This window comes from Tupaia chinensis, unplaced genomic scaffold (assembly GCF_000334495.1).
Source record: "Tupaia chinensis unplaced genomic scaffold, TupChi_1.0 Scaffold000451_2, whole genome shotgun sequence".
NCBI classification, from domain to species: domain Eukaryota; kingdom Metazoa; phylum Chordata; class Mammalia; order Scandentia; family Tupaiidae; genus Tupaia; species Tupaia belangeri.
In genome coordinates this window covers 368845-396371 of record NW_006159958.1, presented here as the reverse complement: position 1 = coordinate 396371, position 27527 = coordinate 368845, and the positions used below count along the sequence as shown (strand labels likewise).

At 46.0% G+C, this 27527-nt stretch overlaps 1 long non-coding RNA gene across 1 annotated transcript; it reads left to right on the top strand.

The window, feature by feature from the left end:
* The first annotated feature begins 1623 nt into the window (after nt 1-1623).
* On the top strand, nt 1624-5987 carry LOC102471726 (uncharacterized). Its single transcript, XR_335549.1, has 3 exons — nt 1624-1712; nt 4604-4666; nt 5842-5987. It is a non-coding gene; the product is annotated as an uncharacterized LOC102471726 (long non-coding RNA).
* The last annotated feature ends 21540 nt before the right edge of the window (nt 5988-27527 follow it).

Genomic DNA, 27527 nt, shown 5'->3' with positions numbered 1-27527 from the left:
CTCTGATTTTGGGGGGCTAACTCTGATAAACATATATTCTTTTACCTGATACTGCTCTGCAGTATTGATAATAGCAGAGCTAGCTTGTTCATATGTTAATTGTTTGCATTGCCATGCAAATGACAACTCATGGAACCATGTTTCTTCATGTGTCTGAAGATCACCATGTTTGCTCAGAATAGCTGCTCTCCACACATTGCCATTGATCCTATGTTCTTTGGGCAAGCATATGTGAAAGGTATTCTTGATAACAGGGCGGGCTTAAGTTGATTCAACCTTCCTATCCCTTTTTTTTTTTTTTTGGAGAGATTTTTCACTGTAGGGCGCGTGCGCTCGCCAGACAGACAGAGAGAGACATAGAGACAGAAAGCGAGAAATCACCCCCCAGGGGGGGATGGTCACGCCGCAATCCCTTCTCCTCCATTCTCCTCTCGGGATCTTGGGCACGCACGCACACGCACCCGGCGTGACTTTTAAGCCACTGGGTCTGGGACACGAATCGCGGTCGACTACGTGGGAGTCCAGCGACATAGCCATTACGCTAACTGCTGGTTCCCCCTATCCCATTTTTGAGCATTGATATAAATTTGGATTTTCGTTAACATTGGCTATGGTCTGGGATTTCCCAAATAACATTGGCATAGAGGAAAAAATTGATGTATTTAGGAATTAAATTTTTCTATAATCTGAGAGAGTTCATTTTCCTCTTGTTTTTGCTACTTTTTTGTTGTAGTTGTTGCATTGTCATATCTATGTGATTTGCTTGTTTTTTATATTTTTAGCACATTGATACTATAGATAAATAAACCAGAGCATTATATTTTTAGTTTTAGTTTTAGTTTTAGTTTTTAGTTTTTTGCCATAGAGGACATGTGCTTGCCAGAGAGAGAGAGAGACAGAGAACAACAGAGTGAGGAAAAGTGAAAAATCACACTCCAGGGGGGAATGGCCATGTTGTAATCCCTTCTCTGGGCTTTTGGGCACACAAGCACACGCACATGATTTTCATACTGCTGAGTCCAGGACTCAAACTGTAGTTGAACATGTGAGAATCTAGTACCTTAACCACCATGCCAACTGCTGGTCCCAAACCAGAGCACTATTAATAAAGATGGATAGGTATAGTAGAGTAAGTTAATGGTGGCTGCAAAGTTGGAAAGAAGGTTTATGTTTAATTCTGTAAGAATGGAAGCTATGTGTGCTTAAAATACAAAATGTTCAACAGTCAGTGTCTGTAATACTGGGGACAATACAGTCCTTTAACTTCTGGTTTCCTTACCCAGCCACAGAATGGCAGTCCCTGGCTTGGTTGGCTCACATGCACTATCTCTTTAATTTCTTACAGAGAAAATATCTCTAAAGTGTGGAATTTTTTGAGTAAGGCAAAAATAAAAAAAAAAGAGAGAGAGAGAGACAGAGAACAACCTTGACTAATCTCCGGGTTTTGAATGACATCAACTGTACCTGGATTACTGGGGAAATGGCAGAACCATTTCCTCAGCAGGTTTTTAGGGAATTTGTTTAGACAGATCCAGGAAATATAATTTGATAACTCAGGATTTATCTCACCTTCCACTGTCAAACTGGAATCTTTTCTAGACTGAGAAGTGCAGTCAAGAATTGCAGTGTGAGTTAAAGCATACAACTGCCTTGGAAATAAGTTCTCATTTCTCACTGGTTACTGGCGAGCAGACAACTCTAAGCAAAAAGAGGTATGAGGGCAGAGGTACCCCCTTTGCAAGCTCTCCCATATTATCTTTGGGATCTGAGTTTATACTGGGTGATCCTTTTCCTCTGATAAAGTCTATAAAACTCTTTTGTTTCCATGTCAGCCAGACCTTTGCTTTTAAGTGTGACCTGTGAACCAGAAGCATCAGCATCACCTGGGAGCTTATTAGAAATGTAGATTTTTACACCTCACCTCAGACTTCCTCTGCAGAATCTGCCTTTAAACAAGATGCTCCAGTGATGACCAAGCACATTAAAGTTTGAAAAGCCCTGGTCTTGAGAAATTGTTTTGTTTAGATAGTTGGAGACAGAGTGCTTCTAGGTAGGATTTGAGTCTCAGTTCTCATCAGCCATTGTTTCGTAACTTTGAATACCTTTCTTTGTCCCAGACACTGTGCTAGGCAGTGGCTTCCTTAGCAAGCAAAAAACAGCCCTTCCTTTCAGAAAAGGTAAACAGCTCATTGGAAATCAGTGTGATGAGTTCTATACAAGTAAAAGTTAAATGCTATGGGGACACAGGTAAGAAGTTTGCAACCCAGTCTTAAGATCAGAGATATCTTCCCAACAGAGACATTTAGGTTGAGACCTGTGTGTGGACCATCTTTTTGGTTAAGTAATATGGCGGGGATGGCAAAGGGAGGTGGTGCACATTCAGCAAAGAGATTGGAACTGAAGCCACATCAATAGAGTTGAGGAAAGATAGGAAGTGAAGAAATAGAAAGCACCTATAGTCAAGCCATTCTAAATGTCTGGTTCTGGGAACTAACTGGAGATAAAATGAAAGTGAGAGAATTTATTTTCAATTGGAAGAATTATGAATATGTTATAAATACTGACAGAGTGCAGTAGGGGATAAATGAATGGAGGAGACCCCTGGAGGTAGACAGAGGAGAGATCCAGAGCCCAGGGGATTATGACTGATCCCAGGCAGGAGAACGTCTTCATTTGAACTAAGAGGGAGGAGAAGAGGTTGGAGCAGATGCCGGTATGTTTGTAACTTCAGTAGCAGGAAGTCAAAGGGCCTCTCTGTGACTCGATAGTAACTTTCCCTAGAGTGACATCTGCTCCTTAGCTGGATGGGGAAGTATGTGAAGAAAAAGGGTACTTTAAAGTGAGAAAATGGAGAAATCAAGAATCTGAAGTTGACATAGAAGCCTCTGAGCAACACATTTCTTCCTATGAAACCTGCCAGTTCTGCTGGCCTACGCGAGTTAATGTGTCAATGGCCCATTACCAATTTAATGTGTGATCCCTTACAAAGGTATTTCTAAATAAGATCCCCCCCACTTTTTTTTTCAGAAGAGGAACATAAGAGGGATGTTTTGGAATAAAATATTTTTCTCGTATCAGAATGAAGGCAATTAGACCACTGTGCTTTCTTCCTTTGTAGGAGAGCATTCATTTTGCCTATGCTTCCTGGAACCAATAAACCAGCATCAAGGAAGTCTCTGTGGGGCCCCACGCTATCCACAGAAATCTCTCTTCTGTTCTCCATAAGTGATGTTTACATGGAAAAAGCTGGCCACAGTATTGGGAGTGTCACAATAGTATGGCCTGAGTCCAATGTGGGGTAGAATGGTTCATGTCCTTGCATCTAGGCCTTCATGGTGTGCACCATTCGTAGCCCTTCCTTGGTGTCTGTGCCATTTCCTCATGACATTCACTTCTCATGCTATATAGTAAAGCCGGTTACATACAGCCTTGCCCTCTGACTCAATGGCAAGTTCCTAAGGACAGGATCACGTCTCCCCATTGTTATGGTGCCTGTAGTGAGGTCATAGGACGTTTTTTGGAATATACACTCCATAAATAGTTGTTGACATAAACAGAATGGCTTGTCCCCAACTGTTGGCCAGGAAATATGGTTTTCTGATCCCTGACTGGGAATAGAATGGTTTTCAGAATATCATTCTCTCTACCCTAACTCACCCCCTATCCTGCTTTCTCCTCAAGTCTTAGAGAGCCCGTGGAAAGGGGTAGTGGTGTCCACACTTGTTTATCTACTCTAAAGCATGAAGTTACTTTGTGGTTATAAGGAATTAACTTTGCCATTGTTTTTCCTGGAATTGGTGACAAGAAGACTGTTATGAGCTCTCGTTGCTGCTCCGGGATTTCCTCTGTGATTGATGGTGTGGTTACTTTTCCTGTCACTATCAGATATTGCTCAGCCTTTTGCTGTGGGAATTATTGGAGTAGGAGGGATAAGGAAGGGCATGACTGAAGCCATTTGGATTCATCAACCTGGTTTGCCAGCAGAAAACTGGTCAGGTTTCATGACTATGCCTCCATAGTTATCACACATTCCCACCCCTATCACGCCTACTGGGTTAGGGTAGGATGTGGGTGAGCACAGGGAGCCACAGGGACAAGCCACACTGCAGTGTTGGCTGATCGGTGACAATGAACCTCCACTTGGGGAAAAGACTGACTACAGAAAATGCAATTACCCTTTGAATCCACCTGTTCTATGAATGTGTGTAAGATCATGAAGGACTGAACTGGTTTGCCTTTGTGATAGCTATGAAGGAAAGGTTTGCTAACAGAACAAACGGATTAAACAAAAATGCAAGTGGCATGTTCAGACATCTTAAAGGGTCATTTTTCAAGCCCTCTGGCGACAGCTGTATGTAAACCCACCATGAGTTAGAATATTTATTGAAGCAGTTGTTTTGCAATTTTTGATTTTAGGCAGAGAATGCATTCCTCATTCTTCCCTTTCTTCCTTCCTTCTTTCCCCCTCCTTCCTCCTCCCTTCCTGTAAGTTTTAAGCACAACGCTAACAGTCGTAGCCAAAGAAAGGGACATTCTTTAAGGCAGGTTGGGGATGAGACACTGCAGACATGGCTGGCCTTTTACCACTTTCTTCTACTTTCAGTGTGAGCCCCTCAAACCTCCACAGAGACCTGGGATATCTTCCAGCTTAAGCGCCACCAACTTGGTAGGTAAGACCTCTAATTGGAACTGTTTGATAGCTGCTAAAGGTACTGTGCATAGTTTACAGAAACAAGATTGTTTCTAAACCAGACACTCTCTAACCATGGATGTTCATTCACCAGAGACTTGTTCTCATTGAAATATCCCTTTCGATTGGCCCAAACAATTGTTTGGAGCTCTTTAAGTAGAACAGGTATGGAAAGGTTGAGGGAGATAATAATAATTGGGCTATAGGTGATCTCACAAAGTGAAGAAGAGAGGTTAGCTGGGACAGTGATCATGTCAGGAAAGGAGGCAGGAAGAGACTATGAGGACATGGAGCCAAGGGGTGTGAGACGGTTATTCTCAGGAGTCACCATGAGTATGTTCTCAAATGCACTCAGCCAACCAGGGGTGCAGAGCAATGGTGCCAGGAATGGCAGCTGCCAGGATGCCTGTGCCATGTACTCCTGCAGGCTATTCCAGATGGGATTGGGCCAAGGGTGGAGACTGGAATCAGTGGGGAAGTGCCTCCAGCCAAGGAGCTACAGCCAGGCTTGTATCAGCCTCTACTAGAACACCAGACAGCAAAGAAAAGGGTCTGGTCACTCGGATCCTGGTTTAAGGATCATAAAGGCCACTGCAGGGTGAAGTGTCACCAGAATTCTCAAGAACCTCCCTGTTTCCAAAGTTCTCTGACCCTCTGAAGACTGCTGACCCTTCCATCCTCATGTCTCCTGTGGCCACCATGATATACCACTGATATCCCCCTGGGAAACTAGTAGGCCAAGCAGTAAGGACACTCAGGGGTTTAGCACACTCTTCTAATCTCTGTGGTTTAATGCGTCCTCCCCCTCCAGAGAGGGACATGTGGCATATTTACTCTGTTTTCCAAGGAAATGTGTTCGGTTATTTAATATGTTTGAGGATGAATGGAGGAGAGGGTAAGAAGGGAGACAGGAGGATGGGTGGAGGTCACAGACTTAGTAATTCTAGTTTTTAAGCAATAAGCAGCCATGTGGCCCTTGCTGCCTGGTCCTGCTCGCCCTGCTGCTGTGAATAACTCCAGCCCCACTGAAGCAGGCCAGCAGTGTGATTCAGGATTCCCTCGCTAGGAAACTGCAACTCTTAGAGCACTTTCTTGCCATTCGTTTGGAACCATATTCTGATTCTGTCTTCTTTCTTCCTTGTGTTTTTTAGCGTGTTCCTCTATCCCCTGAATTTCCTGCAGATTGGTAGTTGGACTTCAATGCTTGATCAAGTCCAGATTTAACTACTTCTGAGAACACTTCCTAGGGAATATCTTTACCTACTTCCGGTTGCACCATGAGGACATACCTAATGCTCACAGCCACTTCTTAGTTCACGTCCTTATTAAATGCATGCTGTCATCATTTTTCCTAGTTAGTGTCATTTTCTTTGTTTTTTAATTTTTTTTTAATTTGCTAGAGGGGTGCATGTGCTTGCTAGAGAAAGACAGAGAGAGAGAGAGAGAGAGAAAGTGAGAAAGCACTTTACACAAGGGATGGCCACACTGCAATCCTTTCTCCTGCATTTCTCCTTTGGGGACTTTTGGCATGCACATGTATGAACCCAGCCTGTTTTGCAAGTCCCTGAGTCAAATTGCACTGTCGTCTATGTAAGATCCAGCCGCCTTAACTACCACATTCCCGGCTGACCCAGTGTCTTTTTCTTGAATTACATTCTGGTCCTACTTACATGCTCTTATCATTGACTACATTTTAGCACAGAGCTGTCATGAACTGCTGGGTGCTCCTAGCAGCTGACCCATCTTGGAGATCAACAATACAACACAAGAGTATATTCCTGAAGCTCCTTTCATTGTCTCTACTTCTCATTATACCTGATAAGTGGTTTTAACCTCTCGAGCAGAGATGATGTTCTGCTTGGAATGAAATAGCGCATGACATTGGAGCAGGCACTTGAGTTCTACACTAACCCTCTGAGTTCCAGGAAGTCAGGCCTATTCTCATAAACAAAGCATGTAAGTTATTGATACTGAAAAACAATCTTTAGTTTGCATGTATTGGTCATCATTTTTCCTAGTTAGTGTCATTTTCTTTGTTTTTTAATTTTTTTTTAATTTGCTAGAGGGGTGCATGTGCTTGCTAGAGAAAGACAGAGAGAGAGAGAGAGAGAGAGAGAGAAAGTGAGAAAGCACCTTACACAAGGGATGGCCACACTGCAATCCTTTCTCCTGCATTTCTCCTTTGGGGACTTTTGGCATGCACATGTATGAACCCAGCCTGTTTTGCAAGTCCCTGAGTCAAATTGCACTGTCGTCTATGTAAGATCCAGCCGCCTTAACTACCACATTCCCGGCTGACCCAGTGTCTTTTTCTTGAATTACATTCTGGTCCTACTTACATGCTCTTATCATTGACTACATTTTAGCACAGAGCTGTCATGAACTGCTGGGTGCTCCTAGCAGCTGACCCATCTTGGAGATCAACAATACAACACAAGAGTATATTCCTGAAGCTCCTTTCATTGTCTCTACTTCTCATTATACCTGATAAGTGGTTTTAACCTCTCGAGCAGAGATGATGTTCTGCTTGGAATGAAATAGCGCATGACATTGGAGCAGGTACTTGAGTTCTACACTAACCCTCTGAGTTCCAGGAAGTCAGGCCTATTCTCATAAACAAAGCATGTAAGTTATTGATACTGAAAAACAATCTTTAGTTTGCATGTATTGGTTAACAAAGATTTCCTAGCTACGAGTTTTTATAAAGTGATTAACAAAACATTCCCAGCTGTAATAATAATGATTGTCTTGGAACTCCCAACTGAAGTTTTAGGAGCTACATCCAAAAATGTATCCCATCCTCCCAAGACATTCCATTGGTGAAATTGAGGCAGGGCCTTGAAGGCTGTTTCATTCACGAAGTGTGATCCTTCTGCAAGGAAAAAGAACAAGGCAATTGCAAGCTTAGCCCTAGGCACTGGTTTCTTTTCTTTCTTCCTGTCCAGGAGCCAGGAGGATCATTTTCCTTGGCTAGAGAAAATTAAGCCAACCCCTCAAATTAAATGGATGCAGTTCTCACAATCAGGAACTTAGACTCCACATGTAGACTCAAATAATCTATTGTACAGATCTGTCTTATGGAAAAAGGATCCTTCACAGAGGAGAAGGGGTTAGTCTTTTCTGGGTGCAATTTTGAGTTTTATGAAGATTCCCTTGGGAATCTGGAGGGAATGAGGTTATCAGGTACTGAAAGGGGATGCTTGCCAGTCACACCCAAGTCAGATCATCTTTGTAGAAGAAACTGGTGGTGTTTACTGTACCCATAGACACATGCCTGATTTGAGCCCTGAATTTTGCTTTGGTTGGATATATTCTTATGGCCGCATGGGGAGTTGAACCCAGAACAAGCTTCTGGAGGAAGGCCACAATTGTCACAATCAGCTGATTAATCCTCAAGCGGGTTTTCAAAGCCCTGCCCTGAGTACTAGGGCAGGTCATCTTGGCCTCACGGTTTTTCCACTACTATTCCAGGGATAACAGCCATCTACTTTGGAGGAAGAAAATGATTGGAAAAGCAAAGTGAGAGTGTTTACCAACACATTACTCAAAATTCCCTGAGCCCTGGGGCTCTGGTCCACTCTGGAGAAAAGTTCTGTTTACCTTTCCATGCTGGGAAAACACTCAGCCCTCATGCCAGCTCTCCACCTTCCAGACTGAGTCAAACTGCGGAGGTGGGAAATTGCTAGGGAAGCCAGCTTTGCAACAGTGAACAAATGTCTTTGTGAGCGAGGGAGGCTGCCCCGTGCAGCGGCTAATGGGGCTGCTTAGTGGAATTTTTCTCCCTTTTTAACCAGATTGAGGCTCAGCTCCTTTCTGGCAGGCAGACGGGCTCACTCTTCCAAGTACGCAGGAAAGTTCTGTTTTGACAAGCGCACACATTCTTTTTTAGAAAGCCACAGAGGCAGACGTCTTTGTTGCAGACAGACCAACTCCCTTCCAGCCCGGGAGGTGAAAACCCTTTCATGAGCCACATAATGGAAGCAGCAGTCGCTGCTGCTTATGCAGTCCCCTGAAAAGTACATAACTTCCATTATGCGGCTTCCACACACGGAATGTACTTCCCCCTGGCAAATCCAAACGCTGGCAGGCCTGTTTGTCCGGCACTAGGACTGGCAAGGAGCAGGAGGTTGGCAGGACTCATGAGGCATTTTTCTGTCGGGCTTTGGTTTCCTGGCCAGTTGAACTCAGGCCAATTATTGTCCCAGTGTTCTGCCAGATAAAACAAGGAGAGAACTTTTTCTAGATGCCTGGCCTTGTGACTAAGAGATGGGGGGAGGGAAGGCGTATGCTGAATGGGGGGTGGGGCACTCAAGTCCTAGCCAAAGCCACACTTGGGAGTCCCTTTCCCAAGCAAGGGCTCTGTCTCTGTCCCCGAGAATGCACAGCAGCCTCAGGGACCTTGCCCTTCAAGCGAATGCCTGGTCCTCAGGCCGTTCTCACCCTGGCACAGGGCCTGATCTGAGCATCTTCTGTGACCTGAAGTCCAACTCCCCACAGTTCACATCCTCAGCAGACGAATCCCATTTGCAATACACAGTATTCTGAACAGAACTGGCCCTACTCAGCAGCAGTCTAGAATGCTGCTCCCTTGACATGACGTTAAGACTACTGTAAGATGCGACCAGCACATGGCGAAATGGTTATGTTGCTGGACTCTCACATGGTCAACTGTGGTTCTAGACCTGGAGCCGGTGACTTAAAAATAACGTTGGGAGCATGTATGTGCATGCTCAAAACCCTGAGATGAGGGACCAGCAGTTACCATAATGGCTATGTCGCTGGACTCCCATGTAGTCAACCACGGTTCGCGTAAGGGACCCAGTGGCTTAAAACTCACGCCGGGCACATGCGTGTACGTGCCCAAGATCCCGAGAGGAGAATGGAGGAGAAGGGATTGCGGCGTGGCCATCCCCCCTGGGTGGTGATTTCTCGCTTTCTATCTCTCTGTCTCTTTCTGTCTCTCTGGTGAGCACACATGCCCTATAGCAAAAACCTCTCCAAAAAACAAAAATCCTGAGATGAGACTGGAGGAGAAGAGAATGCAGTGTGACCATGCCCTCTTGGGAGTGGTTTCTCCCTTTCTGTCTCTCTGTCTCTCTGGAGAGTGCATGCATCCTATAACAACAACTAAAAAAATAATACTGTAAGATATGGCTTCCTCCCACCATATCTCCCTGAATTGCCCTTCCGCTGTGCTTCCTACTGTTGAAACCACTAATTAGGAGACTTAAGTGTTGTCTTCAGAAAGTTCTATTTAAATGCAAGTTTTGATTAAAATGCATAAATACACTTAAGCATATTATAAAATATATGTAAGCTTAACCCTTAGAGGTCTAGTGGTCACTCACCATTCCTCTTTGCTAAGGAATGGCTTCATCCTTTTAGACAAGAGACCCAGAAGATAAACTATCTGGTCTGGGACCTCCTCTTCTCATTTTGCCCTGGTTTCATCTTTATCTCATTTCCCTTAACAGTCTGTGAAGAGCCTCTTCCTAAGTAAGTCTTAAACAAATCCATCTTGTGTTGGAGCTGGGGTACTAAATGAGGAGTTATTCAATGTCCAGCTTTTAAAGTATGGAGACTCTGTATCCGTTATAATTCAGCAACTCTACCTCAGCCACTCTGTCATTTAGTACCTAAGTGCTATTGCATAGATCTGCAAAATGTTGACATTTCAGGAGGAGTTCATTTTTCCTGGAATATAAGCACTCTTTGGTTTTGCTTCTTGCAAAAATGTCTTCAAAGGCCTCCTAAAAAAATGCCTGTATTCAGCCCTACAGAGGTGGGTGGAGTGAGGGCATTAGGCCTTCCTCATTTAGGACAAGAGATGTCATCCCAGCTGCCGATTACAAAAGGTTCTGGTTCCTTAGGCCCTACCACTGTGGTCACCTTAGGTCTCCCACCGTCAGACACTCCTCTGGTTCTAACAATTTTTCTCTGACAACAAATCGTGGTTTTGCTGATACTCAGTGTTTCGTTGTTTTAATTTCATTCAATCTAGCTCTTGTTTTCTTCTAGTTTTCGTCCATTCTCTGTCGCCTAATAACTGAGAACCTGAAGCGAGGGGATTTATTTAGCTCGTAGTTGCAGAGATACAAGGCCAAAAGCTTGCATTTGGTGAAGGTCTTCTTGAAGGTAAATAACACAGCAGAGGACCTCACAGAGCAAGAGCAGACTGTGTGTCTGTGTGTCTGTGTGTCTGTGTGTCTGCTCTTCTAATAAAGCTACTAGGAACCAGTTGTGGGGGCCCCACTCTGATGATTTCATCCAATCCCAATCACCCCCCCAAAGACCTCGTCTTGCAACCCCTTAATTGAATCAAGTCTCGACCCTCTCAAACTGTTACAATGGCTCACCCAATTTTAATACAAGCATTTCTAGAGGACATATTCAAATCATAGCCCCTGCTTTTTTTTAAAATCCTGATCTAAAGAGTATTGGAGACCCAGGATTTGAGATCAATGCAGGAAGGAAGATGTAGGATTTTAAGACATTTCTACTTCTACCTCTAGATAAATATGTAAAATGAGAATAAGAAAAAAAGAAAGAAAGAAAGAAAGAAAGAAAGAAAGAAAGAAAGAAAGAAAGCAAGCAAGCAAGCTTGGCTGGCCATGTAGTGCTAACGGAGCTGGATACCACATGACCAACCACAGTTCTAATCCCAACCTCGGGAGCTTGCAAACCTCTCTGGAGGCATATGCATGCATACCCAAACTCCCAATAGGGTGGAGAAATGGAAGAGAAAGGATTGTGGTGTGACCATGTCCCATTGAAGGGTGCTTTCTCCCTCTCTCTCTCTCTCTTTCTCTCATTCTGGTGAGCACACATGTACTCTGGCCATTTTAAATAAACAAATAAATAAGCCAATGTACTGAAAATATAAAAATATTCTTATCTTCTGGGAAGCTTAAGATTTTCCACTCATTTTTCATTTTCAGTTTTTAAATGAAAGAGGGATGGGGAGGGCCGAACTGTGCAGTGCACCAGAGGAAAGGGACAAAAGGGAGACCATGCCAGGCTAGGTCAGACCATGGGCACTAAGAGCCTGGCAGGAGCAGGAGCGGAATCATCTGCAGTGGCCAGAGTCCAGCACAAGACTTCTGAGTCCTGGTGGACAGTGTTGGCCACTGCAGGCACTTTCACCTCTGAGATCAGGCCAACGATGACCTCAGGGAGTGACCACGTTCAAGATGAAGCTTCTTAGTGTGGGCACATGTCCCAGGGGCAGGAGCAGAGGCCAAAATAGCAGGGAGAGGCAAGAGCTAGTAGTCCCAAAGCCTGAGTGAAAACATGGCCAGGAGACTCCCAGCGATGTATGTTACAGACCCTTGCTGGGAGCTTCCTTTCATCAGTCACCAGCTGGATGGTAAGATGGCGGGAAGGCAGTTGGGTTGGAGGTAGGGAGGAAACAGCCAGATTGTCTGAGATGGAGTGGGCACGGAAGAGGATTTCAAGTAATACTTTACAAATGGGTTAACATTTAAAGCTTAACTTTTAGCCCCTTGAAGCTTTGGTAGGAGCGTGTATCCCCGTCTTTCACAGCCCTGCTGCAGCCATTTGTCCCAGAACCACCCTTGAGCCAGATAAAGACGGTAGCAATAAACGTGACAGCAGTCTCTCCACTGGTGTACATTCTGTATCCATGGTGTCCGTGGGAGTCCAGAGGGCTATTCCTCTAGCCCGTACATGTCTTGTTATTTCTCTGCTTTCTCTCCAAACTTTGTTCATTTATTCAATTCATTCTTCTTATTATTGTTTTTTATTTTGCACCTGCACTCACTGGGGAGAAAGAGGAAGCAATCCCCCCACCCCACCCCCATGGGGAATGGTCACACTACAATCCCCTCTCCTCTATTTCTCCCTCTTTTCAGGATTTTGGGCATGCGTGCACACATGCCCAGAGTGTTTTTCAAGCCACCAGGTCTGGACTGAAACCACACAGTTAGCCATGTGGCATTCAGTCACCTTAATCACCACACTATGGGTTGGTCCTCATAAACTATTAAACAAGTATTCTATGTCTTGTGTTATGCTAGGCATTGAGTGTGCAGTGATGGACAAGACAGAATTGGTCTCTGTTTACCTGGCCCTGCGGGTTAGTAGGGATTTCAGACATGAAGGAGACAAACAAACAAACATAATTGTAAATTACTACCAATTAGGATTAGGGTCTTAAAGGCAAGTAACAGGATACTGTGAGAAAGAAAAGGTGGGGAGACCTTCTTTAGACCAAGTAATCCATGAAGAGCTCTATAAGGAAGTGGTATTTAAGGGACTAGCAGTTGGCATAATGACTATGTCGCTGGACTCCCAAGTAATTCATCACAGTTTGAGTCCCAGACCCAGTGGTTTAAACTCATGCCGAGTGCATGTGCGTGCATGCCCAAGATTCCAGGAGGAGAATGGAGGAGAAGGGATTGTGGTGTGGCCATCTCCGCTTACTTTCTGTCTCTCTGTCTCTCTCTGTCTTTCTGGCAAGCGCATGTGCCCTATAGCAAAATAAATAAATAAGAAAACAAACAAACAAACAAAAAAGAAGTGGTATTTAAGATGAGCCCTTAATGAAGATAAGGAGTCAGCCTCATGAGGAGTGAGGAAGAGCATACAAGCAACACGAAGACCCGAGTCAGCAAAGAGCTGGAGGCAGAAGAACCAAAGCAAGGTCACTGTGGTTGAGGCAGTGAGAGAGGGAGGGGATGGCAGAAATGGAGCCAAGTAGGTCATAATACAGAGTGTGAAACCATTGGGAAAGAATCCAGAAGGACATGGAGGGTTTTAAACAGGGAGGATGATGTAATCCAAACTACGATCTTCAAGAGGTCCCTCTGGCAGCTATGCAGGGAAACAAGAAAGGACCACTGCATGGGTCAGGTCAGGAGATGATGGTGATAAGAATGCTGAGAGCCTGTGGGACCAGCAGGTGGAGTGGTGGTTAAGGCACTGGGCACTCCCACATGGCTGACTGTGGTTCGACTCCCTGACCTGGTGGCTTGCTTTCTCTCTCTCTCTCTCTCTCTCTCTCTCTGTGTGTGTGTGTGTGTGTGTCTCTGGTCAAATTGAAATAAATGTGTAAATAAAAAATTTTTTAAAAGTTTAAAAAAAAAAAAAGGATGCCGAGAGCCCACGATATCTCTCGGGGACAGTCTGGGATTCCAGTTGATAGTATTTGGTAATGGGCTAGGTATGATCTCAGGACTCCAGTCCCTGCCAGGTCCCATCTCCAGTGCCTTTACCTGAACTTTACCACCTTCATAGGGTCCTCCAGGAGCCGAGAAAAAAGCTGACTCAGGAAGTGGCACCCAGCTCCTCTATTAATCCAGACCACTCTGCCCTGTGTAAACCTGCCGTTCCTGATTTTCAGCTTTGTTGAGGCTCTTTTTTTCTTCAGTCTCCTAGTTACCACTGTGTGCCTGGAGCTTTCAACTTCAGCCTTTGCCCTGACACCTGCTCCACGGTGATTCAGAATGTGGCTCTTGCTATTCATGCCCCTGGCTCTAGGCTGTGGGTAAGATGGGTTCCCCACCCTGCCCTAGGATGCATGGGCCAGCTGGCTGGGACTGCCCCTCACTAACCCCTCTTCCTCGCCTTCCGAGAACAGTCCTTTTGCTAGGACCTCAAACACTGGCTATGTCTGTACTGGTCTGGATATGAACCTTGGACCCAGGTGGAGTTGGTATCCTGTTTTCAAGCCCCTTTCTTTCCCGAGAACTTTAATAAGACCTAGATTAGACCCTCTTTTCCTGTTTCCCTTCAATGGTGGCACCACTACCTTGAATCAAAATGAAGCTGCCATGTCTCTTTGTGGCTTACTCTGCTCAGGGTGGCAGAGCTAATGGCAGGAAAGTCACCATCTGAAAATATTACGTGTCCCAGTCTTGGTCAGACCAAAGCTCAGTCTGTGTGTGGAATCCTGGCCTGCCACCTCGCCACACCCACCCAGGTCCCAACAATGGGGACATTATATGATGAATATACCTATGTACATATGCCCGTGCAGGTGACTCTTGGCATGTACGTGTACGTGGGATGTTTCTTCACATATATTCATACGTGGCACCGCTCTGTTATGTAATTGTGTCATGTTAACTACTCTGAGGTTGTATGTGTACAGATTTAAATATAAACATGTGGAAAGGCTTTCGCTATTGGGTAGAGACACCAACTGGTCATAGAGTGACATGTTCCTGGATACGTCCAGGCTTATTTTTATCTTTCTGTACAGCATTATTCAGGTGGCCTTCTTTTTTTTAAAATATATATATATATTTAACTCCATTTGTTATTATTATTATTTATTTATTTGAGAGAGAGAGAGACAAAGAAAGAGAGAAAGGGAAAGCGAGAAAGCAAACCATCAGGTCTAGGACTTGAACCATGATCGGTCATGTGGGAATTCAACGCTTTTAACTACCACACCATATGCCAGCCCTTCATTTATTTATTTATTTATTTATTTATCTGGAGAGGTTTTTGTTATAGGGTGAGTGTGCTCGCCAGACAGACAGAGAGAGACAGAGAGACAGAAAGCAAGAAATCACCCCCCAGGAGGAATGGCCACGCCGCAATCCCTTCTCCTCCGTTCTCCTCTCAGGATCTTAGGCATGCACGCACACGCGCCCAGTGTGAGTTTAAGCCACCGGGTCCGGGACTCCAACCGTGGTCGACTACATGGGAGTCCAGTGACATAGCCATTACACTAACTGCTGGTCCCCCCTCATTTTTTTTTTAAGGCCTTCCTTTTTTTAAACAGTGAGATAAGGTCAATTTAGGAAAGCATGCCCAATTCCTATAGTTTCTCACCTTCTCAAAGTTAATATTTTCTTTGACTCATCTGAACTTTTTCATTATAATTCATAGTGGGTTTTAGAGCTGTAAATTATGATTCATAAGGTATTCATTTTTGTATCAGTTGTCTATGACCACAAGAACACTACACATTGCATAATCTCGAAATGGAGTAGCCTGGAATAATAAGCACTTGTTTACTTTCCCGGTCTGTGTGTTGACCATTTAGGCCAAGTAACCAGTTCTGGTCACTTACGTATCTAGGAAGTGTCTGACTATTGGTTGATCTTAGGATGACTCTGGTGACTCAATTCTGCTCCCATGTGGCGTGTCCCAGCCTCCAGCAGGCCAGACTGGGCATGTTGTCATGGTGATGACAGAGGCAAGAGGAGAAATCAAATGGAAACCCAAGTGCTCTTTCAAGTATCTGTTTATGTCATCGCTACTAATGCCCCATTGGATTAAGAAGTCCCGTGACTGGATGCAGCAAGAGTGAGAGGCCACTGGAGGTTGGGATGATAAACTGAGTCCACTGACGCGATACTCTTACATTCTTCTTTCTTTGCTGCCTAGGTGAAGCTCATCTGCTGAGGGAATTTGGAGTGATTTAATTATTGGAGGATCATTGACAGTTTTTACCCTTCATTTAAAAAATTTACATACAGGGACCAGCAGGTAGCATGGTGGTTAAGGTGCTGGACACTTCCACATGGCTGAGCACGGTTCGAGTCCCAGACCTGGCAGCTTGCTTTCTCACTCTTTCTCTCTCTCTGTCTCTCTCTAGTCAAATTAAAATAAATGAGTGAATAAATAAAATAAATAATTATATTTTTTAAAATTTACATACAGTAAAACTCATCTTTTTTTGGTGTACTGCTTTGTGAGCATAGATTCATGTAATCATCACCGCAAATGAGATAAAGAACAATCAATTTCTTTTCTCTCTCTCTCTTTTTTTTTTTTTTTTTTTTTAGGTTTTGCCATAGGGCATGCGCACTCACCAGAAAGAGACACAGAAAGAAGGAAGGCGAGAAATCACTACCCCACGGCGGTGGTGGGGGGATGGCCAGGCCACAATCCCTTCTCCTCCATTATCCTCTTGAGATTTTTGGCATGCATGTACATGTACCTGGTGTGATTTCTTTTCTTTTTAGAGAGGTTTCTGCTATAGGGCACACATGCTCACCAGAAAGACAGAGAGAGACAGAGAGACAGAAAGCGAGAAATCACCCCCCAGGGAGATGACCATGCAGCAATCCCTTCTCCAGTCTCCTCTCGGGATTTTGGGCATACAGGCACACATGCCCAGCATGCTTCAAACCACCAGGTCTGGGACTCGAACCACAGTTGACTACATGGGAGTCCAGCAATGCAACCATTACACCATCCACTGGTCTTGATTATTTTTAAGAGAGATTTTTGCGATAGGGTGTGTACTTGTCAGAGAGAGAACCAGAAAGCAAGAAATCACCCCCTCAAGGGGTGATGACCATGCCACACTTCTTTCTCCTCCATTCTATTCTAGGGATTTTGGGCACACATGCACTTATGTTTTTCATTTCAAGCCTCCAGATCCAGGACTCAAACCATGGTTGGCCATGTGGGAGTTCAGCAACATAATCAGTACACCATCTACTGGTTGCATGAGAGTCCAGTATCTTAACCACCACGCCACCTGCTGGCCACAATACAGAACAAGGTCATCACTCCTTCCAAACTTCCTTAGTTTCCTGATATTTTGAGAGCTCATGTCTAGGTGTTATTCCCAAGCTAATCTCTATATTGCAAACTTCGAGGTATAGCTGAGTAAAACAGCAGAATCAGAAGAGCGTGCCATCAGATGGGATGCCTTGTGAAGACTTCAGTAATAAGAAATGTAAAAAGCTTCAAATCTTAGCTTGAAGAAATCTTCTCTCCACCATTTTATGAAAAATAAAGCCCTGAGGGGTTCAAGTGCATTTTTTTTTTGAGAGCTTTTTGCCATAGGGCACGTGTGCTTGCCAGACAGACAGAGAGAGAGACAGAGAGACAGAAAGCGAGAAGTCCCCACCCAGGGGAGATGGCCACACCGCAATCCCTTCTCCTCTGTTCTCCTCTCGGGATCTTGGGCACACACGCACACGCGCACAGTGTGAGTTTTAAGCCACCGGGTCCGGGACGCGAACCACGGTCAACTACATGGGAGTCCAGCAACATAGCCATTACGCTAACTGCTGGTCCCTCAAGTGCATTTTCAAGGAGAGAGACAGATGGAGCTAGAATAAAAACTCAATCTCTTGTTCGGTCTGGAGTCCTTCCTGTTGCTCAAAGCTCCTGCAGCTATTGGCCACTCACCTCCTCTGTAAGGTTCATCCCTGCCTTATGCCTTCATTGTCCTGTCATTGGACTGACTGAGAATGCACTAGTCTCTCAGGGTTCTGTTTTCTTAATTCCCTAGTCGAAGTTGAAGTCACCGTTTGTCCCCAAGGAACCCTGTCTAGTGGTGACTGATGTGAGGGCTTCCCCTAGGTTTGTAGAAGGAGCAAGGTTTTAGCTCCTGGAAAATAGAATACACAATTTGATCTCTGCTACTTTCCTGAACTACCGAGCTTACCTTTCCTTATCTTATTGGTCTCCCAGCTGCCAGGCAATTCGATCTGGACTTGTCTTATCAGTCCTAGGCCAGCAAGCAGCTGATGAATGAGGGGCCTGGGAAGGCAGCTGTCTCTCCTTTGAGGTCACTGGCATTTTTGGAAGGGACTGTGTGTAGCAGTTGCTGGACATGGAAGAAAAACTCCCTCCCTCCCACACCCCTTAGTCCAAGGCCCATAGTGGTCATTCGTCATGGCTCCCTCCAACACACTTGGAGATATATCTTTCTTCTTGAGAGTTCTTGGCATTCAGGGGACTTTAAAGCCCTGTCGCTGTGGCTCCCTGCCCAGAGGTCAGAATTTCCCTGCCATGACCCTGGCTGATCTTAAAACAATAGCTTATACTTATAAATCCTGTTTAGAGCCAATATGGTGTCACCTTCAGTAACCTGGATAGGTCTTGTGCTTCAGCCGTGAGATTAAAGGATCAAGGAGAAGCTGCTGAGTCATAGTATTTGACCCATTTTAACCTGCATTACTCTCTTCAAGACCCGGCTATGCGCTCTGAGAGGAATCACCAAGTCGTAGCGCTTCCATATGGTTGTAGGGAGAAAGCCTTCTATTTCTATTGGAATAAAAAGGAAGCAGGGAAAATAGAATCCAGGCCAGTGAATATCCAGACCCAGCTGGACAAAGCCCTGCGATGCTGAGGCCACCAGTGTGGCTCTGCAGGACCCTGTTGCCACCACATCCCCAATGGAAAAGTACCCAACCACCTCCTTGACACCTCAACATCTCTTGAGGGGAGAAGAGTTGTGCCTTGAGGGTATAATGTCACCAAACAAGTCATCTATCATTTAGGAGAGTGGTTTCAAGGTCCCCCATCTCTTCTCTTCTCCCCAGCTCACTTTCCCTCTGCTGCTTTCACCAGGATGTCAGCATTCAAATTAGCACAAGGCCCCAACCCAAGCAAGCATCAGCTGGGTTGTCAGCCCAGCGAATGACCCACACAGGGGGACCTGCTGTGATTCTCTGCCTCGGCTGTCACCTTCTTGTGGCCTTCCACTTTCCCCAGGCATGCAGAGCCCTCGAAAACAGCTTCTCCCTGAGAAAGAAAAAGCTGTGTGCAAGGTCAGGTAAACACGGCCAGAGAAAGCTCTCCCCTCCCCCTCCCACATGCTAGTCTTATCCTCGCCCGGAGCTAAGGACCTCTAAATCCAGCCACAATAGTAATCCTGGGATGGCAGGAAAACGTTCAGCCTGGAAACCACATTCTCTGTAGTGCAGCAGCTAGCACCAGTGAAGGACACAGAGTGAAATCGAAAAGGAATTTGAATGACAAAGTGACATGATGTCCATCTCCCTAATGATGGGACAAGTTGGTCTTCCATCAGTGGCAAGGCAAAACTGCCAGGCCCAGATCTGTATTTAAAAGCTATTTCTCATGGTTTCAAGTCAGCAGCTCAGCTCAATATCTAAAACAAAGAGAATGAATTATGGAACAGGATGAGGGGAGCTTGTTAATTTTCCTACTGATGTGCTGTGAAATGAAAGCTTTATTCTAAGAATGGTATATCCTCAGGGCGCTCTCTGGAGAGCCTCTGACAAATCCAAATGTCCTCCCTGTTTCCTTTGCCTCTTATTTTATGGCTTTTTCTAACCACATTTACAAAATAGGTGTATTTCATAGTATGTCTCTATGTATAGGACTTGGGGAGTTCAAGTCTGTGATTCTCTTTAGGGCTTTCTTGACAATACAGAGCATTTAGGGGATGCTATTGATGAATGCGCGCGGGCAGGCACACAGACATCCGATTTTGTGTGTCGTCTGCGTGTATTTTAAATACATTCATGCAGGCTGCTTGCTATTGTCTATAAGGGTGAGTTAGAGCCATCTCCAATTGGAACCCAATGAAATAATCATGATAATTTTGCCTTCATGTATCACCTTTCATCAGGGAAGGATGAAAGGACTTCACAAACTCTGGGTTCCTCTTTGATCTAAGCTCCTATCTGGTACACCCATCTCCATTGTGTATTCTGCCCTCACCCTGCAGATGGGCCTCCCATTGACAGTAATTGAACTTCCAGATGCAGAGCAGCCAAGAGGCCAGCCTGGCCAGAGAGCCTCTGCCAGCTGCCAGGAGGGAGAGGGCTGTTTCCAGAAGGGGCTTGGGTTGCTGTTCTGCATTTGCAACAGGGCAGGGATTACAAACATGGGGAAATAGGGTAATCATTCTCAAACTGCAACTTCAGTTTTGAGACAAGGGTGCATAGTGGGAAGTGGAGAAACATGCTAGGCAATGAGATGAAACCAAACTCTAAAATGTAGGTGTTGCCTGAGGTTCTGCTCTTAGCTGTCTTATCCACACCCAGGACTTTAGCTACTCGCTTTATCGAAGGGCTTTGAAATATATAATCCAGACTCCAATTCTGCCTTGGGTCTAGCAGGTATCTCTTGCCATCTCCTAGGCATTTCTATCCATGTATCTCACTGGATCGGCAAACTCAACTTCTACCTAAAGTAATGTGTGTTTCTTCCTCCTCCTCCACTCTCAACTCCTTTCCCCGACTTCCATACTTGTAGCTGCTGGGTTATAGCAACGTCTAGGTTAGTCAGTATCTTCTGGAGTTTGTGTTTGATAGACAGGGGTGTGAGAATGCAATGAACAAGTAATAAAAGAAGAGAAACATCAGGAAGTAATGAGCTAGCTGGTGAGAGGTTAGGCCATGGACCTCCTTGGACAGAGTGATCAACCTTCTCTGGGAGGTGATGAGACACAGAAGCTTTTCAGGCACGGGAACAATCACCAAGGCCCCAAGGCAATATCAAGGTTTGCCTGTTTGTAGAACAGAAAAGATGCTGGGTTGCTGGGGAATCGTAAGAGGACGAGTGGGAGGAGACGTGGTGGGAGAGGTTATTGGACTTGAAATGAGGTGAGGCTTTGCAGATGAGGTACCAACTGGATTTCAATCCAAAACAGAAGGAAGGTTTTTAGCAGGGGGTTCTGAGCGCTGACACCCATGACCAGCACCACTCACCTACAACTTGAAGCCACTCCGATTCTTCTCTGTATCACATCCCTCTTTCTAAGTGAGTAGTATCTAAGGCAGAACGAGGACAAGGTTTTGGTAATCCTCTAGCTCTCTGCTTCTCCCCTCCAAGGTCCAGGACAGGGTCCACTGTGTTCAAAAGGACCAGCAGCCAAACCCAAAACAAAACATTCCTTTAGCAATCGCTGAGAAAGCACAAGATACCCCCAAGGCTGTGAACTTGGCATAGGCTAGAAGACCAGATTTTCATTTCCTCTTTCTCTAAGATTTAAATTGTAGGATCCACCTGCTCAGGCATGCCTTCTGGGGCAGAGAGGGAGAGGGAGGTGGTCTAGTGGAAGCAGGTGGCTACACCCACCCGCCAGCTGCTGAGTGTGTGGCCTGCTAAGGAATCCCAGCTGCCCTCCTCTCCAAGGAGCTGCCCTTGGGAAGTTACATACCTACCTAGCAGGGGTAGCAGACCACCCCTGTCTGGCATGGGATCCAAAAGGCTGGCCCCTTACTTCTGGGTGAGATAGCGCTGTGTTGTAATTCAAGCTCTGGAGCTCTCTCTGGAATCAGGCCTGAGCAACCTGCTCTGAGACCCCCCCTTGCTCTGTCACTGCCCCAACTCATCTGTCTTTCCTTTGTCCCCAATTCTGGGTGTGTCCTGGCAACAAACCCTGCATACTTGTTCACCTCAGGATCTGCTTCTAGGAAATGTAACCTGAGACAAGTGGGGATATTTTAAGGAGGCTCAACTCAAACGCTGAGAAACTTTTCATCTACTTTTCTCTTTGAATCCATTCACATAGTCAACAAATACATCTGGGGGCTAGGCCTGTAGCACCGTAGTAAAGGGTGCCAATTCTCACCAGACTGTGGTTGGAGTCTCAGTTCTGGAGGCTTGAAGAACATGCTGGGCCCATGTGCATGTGTGCCCCAAACCCTGACAGGATGGAGTGATGGCGGAGGAGGGAATGTGCTGTGATCACGCACCATTGAGGTGCTTTGTCCCCATCTCTAGACGCATGTGTGCCCCACACCCTGACAGGATGGAGTGATGGAGGAGGAGGGAATGTGCTGTGATCACACACCATTGAGGTGCTTTGTCCCCTTCTCTAGATAGTGGATTGTCCTTGGAAAAGTCATGACGCATTTTTGCATAGCAAAACAAAAACACATCCTGACTTTTGTGATAACCCAGTATCTATCTGTCTCTGCAGAGCACATGTGGCAATTCAAAAAAATATGTACACATCCAGGGACCAGCAGGTGGCCTGGTGGTTAAGGCGCTGGACACTCCCATATGGTTGACCATGGTTCGAGTCCCGGACCTGGTGACCTGCTTTCTCACATTACCTCTCTCTGTGTGTGTGTATGTGTGTCTCTCTCTGGTCAAATTAAAATAAATGAATGAATAAATTAAAAAATTAAATAAATAGTTCTTTAAAAAATAAATGTATACAGCTGTTTGAACTCTGTTTGGTCTATCCTGGCACATAAGATTGGCACAACCCATACCCTCGCAGAGTTTACAATCCAGGAGGAAAGGCTGACACTGAAGAGGCAAATTCACCCATTTTGGGGTACATTGTGGCTAGGCTGGTATTTCTCGTTGTAATGGAATTATTCGTCCCCAAGGCCATGTTTCTGTGACAGTGAAGGAGCGTGAGTGAGCCTGGGCAGATGCAGAGTCACCAGGACCTTTCTGTTGCTTTGGGAGTTGCAGAGATACAGGTGGGTTTAGATACCCAAACAGATTATTGGTCTCATGGCATCTCCTTTGGGCTGACTATCACCAGTGAGCCTTTGCAGGGAGACGTAGGTAAAGGATCCCAGAGAGAGTTCCTTAAAGGTGCTCACCTCTCCTTCTCCTAATTATTTTACATTTCCAGAAAACGTGTTCTGTTTAGTCCCTTGGGAGCTTTTCCTGCCCAGAAGATGTGATGGCTTCCTGGGACAATCTGGCTGGGATTTTAACCTCCCAGTCCGCAACACCTTAAACCATTTAGGAACAGCCTAACCTAGCATGAGCTGAGAGTCACTTCACAGTTCTTATGATTGGCAAGTAAATGTTCCAGCCATCTCCGGTTTCTCAGATCTCCATTACCTGCCAAAGAATTCTTCTCTTTTCCCTTTTTAATTGCCAGAAGGCATATGAGCTCACCAGAGAGAGAGAGAGACAGACAGACAGACAGACAGACAGAGGGAGAACGTGCCTACTCACTAGGGCGTGGTCATGCTCAATCCTATCTCCTCTATCTCCATCTTGTCAGGATTTGGGGCAAGCATGCATGGATGCCTGGGTGTTTCTCAAGCCACCCGAAGTAGGATTTAAACCATCAGTTGTGTGGGTTCCAGCACTCTTAGCCACTAGGCTACTAGACCACCCCCAAAGGATTCTTTTGCCCTGGATCCCTTGGCCACATTTCTTCCCCATGTCCACGGGGTTCCCCTACTTAGATAGCACTTGTCATCTTCCCATGCCTTAGTTTCCTGCTTGGAGGAGGCAGAGGAAAACTGGCCAGGGGTTGTTCAAGTCACTCTCAGGGGTGCGGCATAAAGAAGACCTCCTTGAAAAGCAGTCGGATTCCAGACTTCTCTATTAGTGCTTACTGGAGAAGATAGGCAGGAGCCAGTGCCTGCTTCAGGGGCATCAGACTTAGAAGGCCCACATTTGTTTAATGCTCTGCGGTTGCTGTCTTCAAGTTCCCCCTAATTCCTTTTTTTTAAAAAGACTATCCATTCATTTCTTCTTCTTCTTCTTCTTCTTCTTCTCCTTCTTCTTCTTCTTTTTCTTCTTCCTCTTCTTTTCTTCTTCCTCTTCTCCTCCTCCTCTTCCTCCTTCTTCTTTTTATAGAGAAAGATATTTTGTAATAGGGCATAAGCCTTCGCTGGGGAAACAGAGAGACAGCGACATAGCAGACAGAAAGTGAGAAATCACCCCCCCCAAGGGGGATGGCCATGCTGCAATCCTTTCTCCTCCATTCTCCACTCAGGATTTTGGGTACGCGCGCACGCACACACACACACACACACACACACACACACACACACACACATGTCCAGTGTGAGTTTCGAGCCACTAGGTCTGGGACTCCAACCATGATTGGCCATATGGGAGTCCAGCAACGTAACCATGATGCCATCTGCTGGTCCCTCATTTATTTATCCTGAGAGCAAGAGAGAAAGACAGACAAGCACTAGCAACAGGGTCCCACACCATGATCTGCCCCACCTCGCCACCCCCAGGCTTTCCCAGCTAGCTGTGATCACAAGCACACGTGCTCACCCAGCATGCACAGGGAAGCCCGGGAGCCTAACCTGGATCTTCCTCATGGCTTCCTGCGTTGCACAGCATTGCACTACCTCTATGCTGCCACATCTGGGCCTCTGAATCATTTCTAAGCAAGGGTTTCTGCCTTTGCGTCTTGCCTTGGGCAGCACAAATTAGGTAGGTAGTTCTGTTTGGGGTCATGCATCAAGAGTCAGAGGGAGGGACTAGTAGTTGGTGTAATGGCTATGTCGCTGGACTCCCATGTAGCTGATTGCAGTTCGTGTCCCAGACCCGGCAGCTTAAACTCACACCAGGTGCGTGTGCGTGCGTGCCCAAGATCCGGAGAGGAGAATGGAGGAGAAGGAATTGCGGCGTGGCCATTCCCATTGGGGGGAGGGGTGATTTCTCGCTTTCTCTCTCTCTGTCTCTCTCTCTCTTTCTGGTGAGTGCACATGCCCTATAGCAAAAACCTCTAAAAAAAGGGGGTCAGAGGGAGAGGCAAAGGTGATGTTTCCATGGGATCTCTTTCACCTCTGGATGCTGGCGAATTTGATAGACATGGTGGCAGATTTATGCAGTCAGTGTCTCTGTGGAGGGCGTATTCGCAGCACAGAGCCATCAGACTGTACAGACCTCAGCATATTTGACAGCTCCTGACTCTCTAGTGGCCGGCCGTGGAAAACAGAAACGCACAGGCAGGAAAAAATCCTGCTTGATGGTGAACAGAACTGGATCTGTCCTCTCTTGGTCTGGCAGATATTTGGCATGGACAATTCTTCTTAGGGAGCTCTGGGGGACTCCTCGAAAGTTTCTTGTGGGCTCTTCACTGGGAATTCCTTCCATCCAGATAGATGCCCCTCTTTCCCAAGAGGCAGTTGAAGCTCTAGAGATCCAGCATTTTCTCTCAGCTCCTGAATTCCCTGTTGAGGAGAACCGAAGACAATCCCACTGCATCATCCCTTCTGCGGGGTTCCCCTCCACCCACTCCATCCCCTCAACCTTGCGCCCATGGCCCTCTCTGTCCCTCTGTGCAGTTAGACACTTCCAAATGCAGGCAGTGCATTTCACAGCTTCTGGAATGGTCCCATGGCAACTCCCTGGCTAAATCTGAGGCAAAGGTAGTACTCCCTCCCTCTCTCCCTTATGTGGAATGAGAAGTCTCATGGCATGTAACTAGCTTTCTATAAAAATTAAACAGGGTTGGCTGGCGGCATGGTGGTTAAGGTGGCTGGATCCCACATGGCCAACTGTGTAGTTCAAGTCCTGGACCCAACAGCTTGCAAAACATACCAGGTACATGGGGATGCATGTGCACATTCCTGAGAGGAGGATGGAAGAGAGAAGATGGCAGCGTGGCCATTTCCCTCAGGGTTTGGGGAGATGCTTTCTTACTTTTCCTCTCTTTCTCCCTCTCTCTGTCTGTATCCCTCTGGTGAGTGTCCAAGCTCTGTAGTAAGTTAAAATAAATAAATGTATGTGCACAGACGCTCAAAATTCTCCCCCTCTCACAAATTTTCTCTCTACTATTTTGGTATTCTCAGAGTGGGGACTTAGGAGCTCTAAAACCTGACACTTTCTCTCATTTTTACATGTAGGCTCTGGATTTGAAATTTCACACTATGGTGTCCATTGTCTCTGTGGAAACTTCAATATTAGCACCTTGTTACAGGTGCAAGACCCTGGGTTAAACACTGTAAGTTGAATAATATATTATCCGCATGGCCTTGTGAAATTTACTAGGCCGCTCACGTGCTCTGCCTCCTTCAGCTCTTCCAACATCCCTGAGGAAGACGTTATTATGTCCTCACTTCACAGGTGAGTCTATGGAGATTCCGGAGGCTCCGTGGCTAACCCTTGTCACTCAGCTCTCAGTGGGAAGGCAGAGGTGAAGACCTCCTCTCAGGTCCCCTCACTGCTGACCGCCTGCTCTCGCTCGGCATCTCTGCTCAGGAAACAGACTGGGTATTGGCGACTATTTCATAAAGCAGCTGTTGGTTAGTGAGGTACAGGGTATGGAGGTGAGGCGTATGAAAATACTTCACAAATTGTAAAGGAAAGGACCGATGGAATGTGTTGTCCGTGGTTGTCATTTTTAGCGCCTGGGTCATCTGGGTTGACTTCTTTGGGTGCCAGAGTTTACAGGCTCCTGTGACGGTCATCGCCCATGCTGAACTTTCAGCCCTTAGCACAGTCCTCTCCTGTCTTTGGCTTACGTGCCCTGGTTGCCTTGGACACACGGGGGATCTGTTATGCCTTCCCTGTTCCCAGCTGAAGTTTACTTTTTCTGCTTCTCGGCACTCTAGGCCACTGTTCATTCTCTCACGTAGTTACCTGGCCGTCATTAAGATGAGAAGGTTGAAGCAAGTCCTGGAATCCCTTGTAGATGAGCAGTGATTAGTGTTTCAGTGGCTTTTAGAGACCATCACTCCTAACCTGGCCAAGTCCCACCCTGCTCATGTAATCCCAAATCGTGTGTGACATGGTAGGCAAGGGGACAGAAGCACGGGATTAGGGGATTTGCATGTGTGGGTAGGACCTTGCCTCTCGGACTGTTTTTTTTTTTTTTTTTTTTTTTAATTCATGATGGGGGGACCAGCAGTTGACGTAATGGCCATGTAATCGACCATGGTTCGAGTCCTGGCCATGGTGACTTAAACTCACACCAGGTGCATATGCGTACATGCCCAAGATCCCAAGAGGCGAATGGAGGAGAAGGGATTGTGGCATGGTCATCCCCCCCTGGGGGGTGATTTCTCGCTTTCTGTCTCTCTGTCTCTCTCTGTCTTTCTGGCAAGCGCACACACTCTATAGCAAAAAATTCTCCAAAAAAAAAAAAAAAATTCACAGTGGCGTGCATGTGCATGCATGTGAGAGTGAGAGAGAGAAAGGAGCCCGCTGCAGAGGGTCGCACGACCGCAATCCCCTTCCTCTGGTCCTCCAGGCCCTCATATCTTGGGCACTCATGCACTTATCTGGCATGTTTTGAGCTGACCTGGCTAAGGTTTGAACCGCAGTCACCATGAGGGATCTGGCTTCTCCTTCTAGCACAGTGCCACCATGCCACAGAGCTAACCCTCAGATCTTACACCAGGTGGTCAGTCACCCAGAGGTCTCTCATGTTGCGTGGTAACAGCTTGGAACTGACTGAGGATATTGTGTGTGATCTAGA